The sequence below is a fragment of the Arachis stenosperma genome, chromosome 5 (genome assembly GCF_014773155.1).
Source record: "Arachis stenosperma cultivar V10309 chromosome 5, arast.V10309.gnm1.PFL2, whole genome shotgun sequence".
Lineage (NCBI taxonomy): Eukaryota > Viridiplantae > Streptophyta > Magnoliopsida > Fabales > Fabaceae > Arachis > Arachis stenosperma.
Genome location: NC_080381.1, coordinates 100658405 through 100668685, shown reverse-complemented (window position 1 = coordinate 100668685; position 10281 = coordinate 100658405). Strand labels below are relative to the sequence as shown.

Here is a 10281-nt window from a genome sequence, read left to right as displayed (position 1 = left end):
ATGCAAGGAAGGTGCTGGGTGACTTTACTGCACCTACTCCCGACTTCTATGGGAGAAGCATCTCTATCCCTGCCATTGGAGCAAACAACTTTGAGCTTAAACCTCAATTAGTTTCTCTAATGCAACAGAATTGCAAGTTTCATGGACTTCCATTGGAAGATCCTCATCAGTTCTTAGCTGAATTCTTGCAAATCTGTGACACTGTCAAGACTAATGGGGTAGACCCTGAGGTCTATAGACTTATGCTAGTCCCTTTTGCTGTAAGAGACAGAGCTAGGACATGGTTGGACTCACAACCTAAAGAAAGCCTGGACTCATGGGAAAAGCTAGTCAATGCCTTCTTGGCAAAGTTCTTTCTACCTCAAAAATTGAGTAAGCTTAGAGTGGAAGTCCAAACCTTCAGACAAAAGGATGGAGAATCCCTCTATGAAGCTTGGGAAAGATTCAAACAATTGATCAGAAAATGTCCTTCTGACATGCTTTCTGAATGGAGCATCATAGGTATTTTCTATGATGGTCTCTCTGAACTATCCAAGATGTCTTTGGATAGCTCTGCTGGAGGATCTCTTCATTTGAAGAAGACGCCTACAGAAGCTCAAGAGCTGATTGAAATGGTTGCAAATAACCAATTCATGTACACTTCTGAAAGGAATCCTGTGAACAATGGGACTAATCAGAAGAAAGGAGTTCTTGAGATTGATACTCTGAATGCCATTCTGGCTCAGAACAAGATATTGACCCAACAAGTCAATTTGATCTCTCAAAGTCTGTCTGGAATGCAAAATGCACCAAGCAGTACTAAGGATGCTTCATCTGAAGAAGAAGCATATGATCCTGAGAACCCTTCAATGGAAGAGGTGAATTACCTAGGAGAACCCTATGGAAACACCTATAATTCTTCATGGAGAAATCACCCAAATTTCTCACGGAAGAATCAAGAAAGACCTCAACAAGGTTTTAACAACAATAATGGTGGAAGAAATAGGTTTAGCAATGGCAAGCCTTTTCCATCATCTTCTCAGCAACAGACAGAGAATTCTAAGCAGAACCCCTCTGACTTAGCAACCATGGTCTCTGATCTAATCAAAACCACTCAAAGTTTCATGACTGAAACAAGGTCCTCCATTAGGAATTTGGAGGCACAGGTGGGACAGCTGAGCAAGAAAGTTACTGAACTCCCTCCTAGTACTCTCCCAAGCAATACAGAAGAAAATCCAAAAGGAGAGTGCAAGGCCATCAACATGGCCGAATTTGGAGAGGAAGGAGAGGAAGTGAACGCCACTGAGGAAGACCTCAATGGGCGTGCACTGACCTCCATTGAGTTCCCCAATGAGGAACCATGGGAATCTGAAGCTCAAAATGAGACCATAGAGATTCCATTGGACTTACTTCTGCCTTTCATGAGCTCTGATGAGTATTCTTCCTCTAAAGAGGATGAGTATGTCACTGAAGAGCAAGTTGCTAAATACCTTGGAGCAATCATGAAGCTAAATGACAAGTTATTTGGAAATGAGACTTGGGAGAATGAACCTCCTTTGCTCACCAAAGAACTGGATGACTTGTCTAGGCAGAAATTACCTCGAAAGAGACAAGATCCTGGGAAGTTTTCAATACCTTGTACCATAGGCACCATGACCTTCAAGAAGGCTCTGTGTGACTTAAGGTCAAGTGTAAACCTCATGCCTCTCTCTGTAATGGAGAAGCTAGGGATCTTTGAGGTGCAAGCTGCAAGAATCTCATTAGAGATGGCAGACAACTCAAGAAAATAAGCTCATGGACTTGTGGAGGATGTTTTGGTGAAGATTGAAGACCATTACATCCCTGCTGATTTCATAGTCCTAGAGACTGGGAAGTGCATGGATGAAACCATCATCCTTGGCAGACCCTTCCTGGCCACAGCAAAGGCTGTGATTGATGTAGATAGAGGAGAGTTGATCATTCAAGTGAATGAAGAATCCTTGGTGTTTAAGGCTCAAGGATATCCCTCTGTCATCATGGAGAGGAAGCATGAAGAGCTTCTCTCAAATCAGAGTCAAACAGAGCTCCCACAGTCAAACTCTAAGTTTGGTGTTGGGAGGCCACAACCAAACTCTAAGTTTGGTGTTGAACCCCCACATTCAAACTCTAAGTTTGGTGTTGGGAGGTTCCAACATTGCTCTGAGAAAATGTGAGGCTCCATGAGAGCCATCTGTCAAGCTACTGACATTAAAGAAGCGCTTGTTGGGAGGCAACCCAATGTTATATTTTATCTATTTTCTTTTGTTATTTTATGTTTTTTGTAGGTTGATGATCATAAGAAGACACAAAATCAATTGAAAAAGCAAAAACAGAATGAAAAACAGGAAGAAAAATAGCACACCCTGGAGGAAGAACCCACTGGCGTTTAAACGCCAGTGAGGCTAGCAGTTGGGCGTTTACCGCCCAGTCTGGCACCATTCTGGGCGTTTAACGCCAGAAAGGGGCACCAGACTGGCGTTAAACGCCAGAAAAGGGCAAGAACCTGGCGTTAAACGCCAGGAATGGGCATCAGCCCGGCGTTTAACGCCAGAAATGGCTCAAAACATGATTTTGAATGCCATTTGGTGCAGGGATGACTTTTCCTTGACACCACATGATCTGTGGACCCCACAGGATCCCCACCAACCCCGCCACTCTCTCTCCTCTTCCCCAAAAACCCTTCACCTATCAAATCCCTTCTTTCTCTTCACCACTCACATCCATCCCTCATAAAACCCCACCTACCTCACCATTCAAATTCAAACCACTTTCCCTCCCAAACCCACCCATCAATGGCCGAACCATGACCCCCCTCTCCTATATAAACCCTTCTTCACCCCTTCATTTTCACACAACCTAAACACCACTTCTCCCCCTCTTTGGCCGAACACATAGCCATTCCCTTCTTCCTCATTTCTTCTTCTTCTACTCTCTTTTGCTCGAGGACGAGCAAACCTTTTAAGTTTGGTGTGGTAAAAGTGTTGCTTTTTCGTTTTTCCATAACCATTTATGGCATCCAAGGCCGGAGAAACCTCTAGAAAGAGGAAAGGGAAGGCAAAAGCTTCTACCTCCGAGTCATGGGAGATGGAGAGATTCATCTCAAGGGTGCATCAAGACCACTTCTATGAAGTTGTGGCCATGAAGAAGGGTCAACTTTGATCAAAGGTTGGACCAAGTCCTCACTGACATTTGTGAAGAGGGCGCCCAATGGAAGAGAGATTCAAGAGGAAAGCCGGTTCAATTGAGAAGGCATGACCTCAAACCCGTGGCTAGAGGATGGTTGGAGTTCATCCAACGCTCAATCATTCCCACTAGCAACCGGTCCGAAGTTACTCTAGACCAGGCCATCATGATTCATAGCATCATGATTGGAGAAGAAGTGGAAGTTCATGAGGTTATAGCCCAAGAACTCTATAAGGTGGCGGACAAGTCCTCTACCTTAGCAAGGTTAGCCTTTCCTCATCTCATTTGTCACCTCTGTTATTCAGTTGGAGTTGACATAGAGGGAGACATCCCCATTGATGAGGATAAGCCCATCACTAAGAAAAGGATGGAGCAAACAAGAGATCCCACTCATCATGAGATCCCTGAGATGCCTCAAGAGATGCACTTTCCTCCACAAGACTATTGGGAGCAACTAAACACCTCCCTAGGAGAATTGAGTTCCAACATGGGACAACTAAGGGTGGAGCATCAAGAACACTCCATCATCCTCCATGAAATTAGAGAAGATCAAAGAATCATGAGAGAGGAGCAACAAAGTCAAGGAAGAGACATTGAGGAGCTCAAGCACTCCATAGGATCTTCAAGAGGAAGAAAGAGCCGCCATCACTAAGGTGGACCCGTTCTTTAATCTCCTTATTCTTTATTTTTCTGTTTTTCGAATTTTAGTGCTTATGTTTATCTATGTTTGTGTCTTGTGATCATTAGTGTCTTAGTGTCTATGCCTTAAAGTTATGAATGTCCTATGAATCCATCACCTTTCTTAAATAAAAAAAAAATGTTCTTAATTGAAAAAGAAAAAGAATTGCATGAATTTTGAATTTTATAACAGTTTGATTATTTTGATGTGGTGGCAATATTTTTGTTTTCTGAATGTATGCTTAAACAGTGCATATGTCTTTTGAATTTGTGGTTCATGAATGTTGGCTCTTGAAAGAATGATGAAAAAGGAGACATGTTACTGAGGATCTGAAAAATCATAAAATAATGATTCTTGAAGCAAGAAAAAGCAGTGAATACAAAAAAAAAAGGGAGGCGAAAAAAAAACCGAAGAAAAAAGAAAGAGAAAAAGAAAGAAAAAGAAAGAATAAAGTTGTGATCCAAAGCAAAAAGAGTGTGCTTAAGAACCTTGGACACCTCTAATTAGGGACTCTAGCAAAGCTGAGTCACAATCTGAAAAGGTTCACCCAATTATGTGTCTGTGGCATGTATGTATCCGGTGGTAATACTGGAAGACAGAGTGCTTTGGGCCACGGCCAAGACTCAATAAGTAGCTGTGTTCAAGAATCATTATACTTAGCTAGGAGAATCAATAACACTATCTGGATTCTGAGTTCCTAAAGAAGCCAATCATTCTGAGTTTCAAAGGATAGAGTGAGATGCCAAAACTGTTCAGAGGCAAAAAGCTAAAAGCCCCGCTCATCTAATTAATACTGATCTTCATAGATGTTTTTGGAATTCATTGCATATTCTCTTCTTTTTATCTTATTTGATTTTCAGTTGCTTGAGGACAAGCAACAATTTAAGTTTGGTGTTGTGATGAGCGGATAATTTGTACGCTTTTTGGCATTGTTTTTAGTATGTTTTTAGTATATTTGGTTTAGTTTTTAGTATATTTTTATTAGTTTTTAGTTAAAATTCACTTTTCTGGACTTTACTATGAGTTTGTGTGTTTTTCTGTGATTTCAGGTATTTTCTGGCTGAAATTGAGGGACCTGAGCAAAAATCTGATTCAGAGACTGAAAAGGACTGCAGATGCTGGTGGATTCTGACCTCCCTGCACTCGAAGTGGATTTTCTGGAGTTACAGAAGCCCAATTGGCACGCTTTTAACGGCGTTGGAAAGTAGACATCCTGGGCTTTCCAGCAATATATGATAGTCCATACTTTGCCCAAGATTTGATGGCCCAAACCGGCGTTCAAAGTCACCTTCAGAATTCCCAGCGTTAAACGCCGGAACTGGCACTAAAATGGGAGTTAAACGCCCAAACTGGCACAAAAGCTGGCGTTTAACTCCAAGAAGAGTCTCTACACGAAAATGCTTCATTGCTCAGCCCAAGCACACACCAAGTGGGCCTGGAAGTGGATTTTTATGTCATTTACTCATATCTGTAAACCTTAGGCTACTAGTTCTCTATAAGTAGGACCTTTTACTATTGTATTTAGAGATCTGGGTAGCTATCTTTGTTTTTAGGCTATCTTAGATCACTGAGAGGCTGGCCATTCGGCCATGCCTAGACCTTGTTCTTATGTATTTTCAACGGTAGAGTTTCTACACACCATAGATTAAGGTGTGGAGCTCTGCTGTACCTCGAGTATTAATGCAATTACTATTGTTCTTCTATTCAATTCAGCTTGTTCTTGTTCTAAGATATCACTTGTTCTTCAACTTGATGAATGTGATGATCTGTGACACTCATCATCATTCTCACCTATGAACGTGTGCCTGACAACCACCTCCGTTCTACCTTAGATTGGGTGAATATCTCTTGGATTCCTGATACACGATGCATGGTTGATCGCCTGACAACCGAGCGCTCGCCTGACAACCGAGCCAGCCATTCCGTGAGATCAGAGTCTTCATGGTATAGGCTAGAACTGATGGCGGCATTCAAGAGAATCCGGAAGGTCTAACCTTGTCTGTGGTATTCTGAGTAGGATTCAATGATTGAATGACTGTGACGTGCTTCAAACTCCTGAAGGCGGGGCGTTAGTGACAGACGCAAAAGAATCACTGGATTCTATTCCGGCCTGATCGAGAATCGACAGATGGATAGCCGTGCCGTGACAGGGTGCGTTGAACATTTCCACTGAGAGGATGGGAGGTAGCCACTGACAACGGTGAAACCCTTGCATAAGCTTGCCATGGAAAGGAGTAAGAAGGATTGGATGAAGACAGTAGGAAAGCAGAGAGACGGAAGGGACACAGCATCTTCATGCGCTTATCTGAAATTCCCACCAATGAATTACATAAGTATATCTATCTTTATCTTTAGTATTTATTCGTATATCACCATATCCATTTGAGTTTGCCTGACTAAGATTTACAAGATGACCATAGCTTGCTTCATACCAACAATCTCCGTGGGATCGACCCTTACTCGCGTAAGGTTTATTACTTGGACGACCCAGTGCACTTGCTGGTTAGTTGTGCGAAGTTGTGTTTATGCCATGGTATTGAACACCAAGTTTTTGGGGTTCATTACCGGGGATTATGAGAGTTGTGAAAAGTATTGTTCACAATTTCGCGCACCAGATGCCTTTAGATTTGGGTCATGTTCCTCTTTCTTGGTCCTTCTTGGGCCTCTGTAGTGATTTGGCCGACCTTCTTTCATAAAGAGGTCGGGTAGTCCTGATCTGAATAGGTCGGTCGATTTGTCGTTGATCCGCCCGAGTCGTACAGCTTAACCCAGGGCATGAACAAATTGTAAAATCATGCGTATTGTATGAATAAGTGTGAAAATAGTGGATAAAATCCACTTAATTAAGCACAAAATGTACCACGAAATAGTGGTGCATTAGGGACCCGAGGAGGCGTTGTACCAGGTTTATGTTTCGGCTGAGGCGTGTTTGCCAAAAGAACCTGGCAGCTCCACGAGTTGCTAACTGGTTGTGGCTTTCTAAGCTCATGTTCACGACCCTAGGAGTTTGCTTGCCTTTTTCTCCTTTTGTTCTGGGTTTGCTAAACCGTTGTGACGTTGCTCTGTCGCAACTGCACCCAAACGGCTGCGCTGCCATCCCATGATTTCAGATGGTGTGCGAGTATTTGGAGCTCCCGATCTCTGTGAGCATTTTCCTTTACCTCTTCCTTCTTACAAACCCCTCTCGGGAAGGGAAGACGAAAAAGGGATATTTGTCCTTTAGGGCTCAACAAAGCCGCAGGATCTTTGGCCTTTTTGAGGACTCTTTCCATGGTTTTAAGCTACTTTCTTCAAGGTTAGGCCAGTTGAAGGTCATCAACCCTTCTGGCTTACTGCCAAGGGGGAAAGGCAGATCCCGACCTTCTGGAGCTTTGGGGCGGGATCTGATTACTTAATAAACATATCCTACGATTGATTGAGCCCGGAAGATCGTAACATCGCCGACATCTTGCTAGCTATTTTTGGCGAAAAAAACCTTAATCCTCATATGGTTATGGGGGACCGGGAGATCGGTTGGTCGTATGTTGGTAAGTTCTTCATTTTTCTTGTATTTTTGCTTAGTTGTTTTACTTTCCCGCTGCTCACACCTTTGCTTTTCGCTTGTAGGTTCTGATGATTAGATTTTTGATGGTTTAGAATTTCACAAATGAATTCTCGTTGCAAGTATAGTTCCTAAACCAAATAATAATCTTTTCATACAAAAAGTTGTTTGTCACTAAAACAAACCCCTAAAATTTATAAACCGAAGTATTTAAACCTCGGGTCGTTCTCCCTAGGAATTGTAATAAAGTGTCTTGTTATTGGTTGTGAGTTATTTTGGGGTTTTTGAGATTTTAGACAAGAAATATAAATGGCAAAGAAAATAAACTATCAACTAACAAAGCTCTTGGAAAGATATGAGAACTAGAAGTCCTATCCTAGTTATCCTTCTCAATTGTGATGAGAATTGTGTATTGCTCCCACTTAGTTAACCTCTAACCTTGGAGGAAAGTCAAGTGGATGAATCAATTTGATTCCTCAAGTACCAATTAACTCCTAAAGGAAAGACTAGCTTTAGAGGCATTCAAATCAATTAGCAACTTCTAATTATCAATCAACAAAGGAATTAGATAACTCAAGAGTCACTAATTACTCAACCAAAGTCAAGAGGAACAAAAGCTACACCAAAATCCTTCCAAGCATTTCATCAAACACTTGGAAGGTACAAAAGAAAAGCAAAGCAAATTGACAACAAGAATAGAATCTAACAACAATTATTGAAAAGAATTAACAACAATCAAAAGAAACACATTTATTATGAATTACCTTGATTGAATTGAAAGAGAAGAGAAGAAACAAAAGTAGATCTACAACAAAATACAAGAACAACATAAAAGAGATTACAACAAAAGAATAGAAGAAGAATGAATGTAACTACAAGGAATTGAGAAGATAGAAGTAGTATAGTGGTAAGTATTCCCGCCTGTCACGCGGGTGACCCGGGTTCGATCCCCGGCAACGGCGCCATTTTGATGGTTGGATTTTTGACAGTTAAAAATCTATAAACCAAAGTATTTAAACCTCGGGTCGTCTCTCAAAGGACTTGCAGGGTAGTGTTCTTGTTATTGGTTATGGACTTGTTTATTTTGGGGTTTTAGATGAGAGATATGAATAGTAAATGGTATGAAAACTTTATTAACAAAACGGTCTTGGCAAGGTTTGGTTTTCAAGGGTCTTCATCATTATCAATAGCCACAAGTAAGGTAGTTGCAAGGATTAATCCCACTTAGTCATCCTTAAGTCAATTAACAAAGGAAAGTCAAGTGAGTTATATTAATCCTAGTCTATAAATCCTAGCTTTTCACTAATTGGATTAATGAAGGCTAGAGTAAATGGCTATCAACTATCAATCAATTGGACACTAGTAATTCAAGAAATCCTAAGTTACCTTCTCAAGCCAAGAACATAAAATTCTATTCTAACATTTTCCCAAGCATTTCATCAAACACTTGGAAGGCACAAAAGAAAAGTATAGTAAATCACAACAAAAATGAATTCCAACAACAATTGAGTACAAAGAATTAACAACAACAATCAAGGAGATCACAATTATCATGAATTACCTCAAATTGCATTATTGAAAGAAAACAAAGGAACAACAATCTATCCACTACAAAATGAAGAATTACAATTATCAAAGCACATAACTAGAAAGAGGAAGAGGAGAAGAGTAAGAATTGATAAAGGAGAAGTGAATCAAAGCATGAATTAAACCTAGATCTAAGAAGAGAGATTAACCTAAACCTAATCCTAATTCTAGAGAGAAGTGAGAGCTTCTCTCTCTAAAACTAACTAATCCTAATCCTAGTGATGCTAAATGATAGATTGATGCCTTCCCCTTCTATCCTTGGTCCTTTTAATGCATTTTGGTGCCAAAGTTGGTTCAGAAACCCCCCAATATCGCCAGGCACGTGTGGTGCGCGAAATTATGATCACTACACAACTTTGCACAACTAACCAGCAAGTGCACTGGGTCGTCCAAGTAATACCTTACGTGAGTAAGGGTCGATACCACGGAGATTGTTGGTATGAAGCAAGCTATGGTCACCTTGTAAATCTCAGTCAGGCAGACTCAAATGGGTATAATGATATACGAATAAAGCATAAAGATAAAGATAGAGGTACTTATGTAATTCATTAGTAGGAACTTCAGATAAGCGTATGAAGATGCCTTCCCTTCCGTCTCTCTGCTTTCCTACTGTCTTCATCCAATCCTTCTTACTCCTTTCCATGGCAAGCTTATGTAGGGTTTCACCGTTGTCAGTGGCTACCTCCCATCCTCTCAGTGAAAATGTTCCTATGCTCTGTCACAGCATATGGCTAATCAGCTGTCGGTTCTCGGTCAGGCCGGAATAGAATCCAGCGATTCTTTTGCGTCTGTCACTAACGCCCGCCTGCTAGGAGTTTGAAGCACGTCACAGTCATTCAATCATTGAATCCTACTCAGAATACCACAGACAAGGTTAGACCTTCCGGATTCTCTTGAATGCCGCCATCAGTTCTCGCCTATACCACGAAGACTCTGATCTCACGGAATGGCTGGCTCGTTTGTCAGGCGAGCACTCGGTTGTCAGGCGATCAACCATGCATCGTGTATCAGGAATCCAAGAGATATTCACTAGAGCCTTGATTGCTTGTAGAACAGAAGTGGTTGTCAGTCACTTTGTTCATAAGTGAGAATGATGATGAGTGTCACGGATCATCACATTCATCAAGTTGAAGAACAAGTGATATCTTGGACAAAGAACAAGCGGAATTGAATAGAAGAACAATAGTAATTGCATTAATACTCGAGGTACAACAGAGCTCCACACCTTAATCTATGGTGTGTAGAAACTCCACCGTTGAAAATACATAAGAACAAGGTCTAGGCATGGCCGAAT

The 10281-nt window shown here is 41.3% G+C and overlaps 1 non-coding gene across 1 annotated transcript; it reads right to left on the bottom strand.

Annotated features, from left to right (window-relative positions):
* Nucleotides 1-374: 374 nt before the first annotated feature.
* Nucleotides 375-482, bottom strand: LOC130984249 (small nucleolar RNA R71). Its single transcript, XR_009088195.1, has one exon. It is a non-coding gene; the product is annotated as a small nucleolar RNA R71 (small nucleolar RNA).
* Nucleotides 483-10281: the final 9799 nt, after the last annotated feature.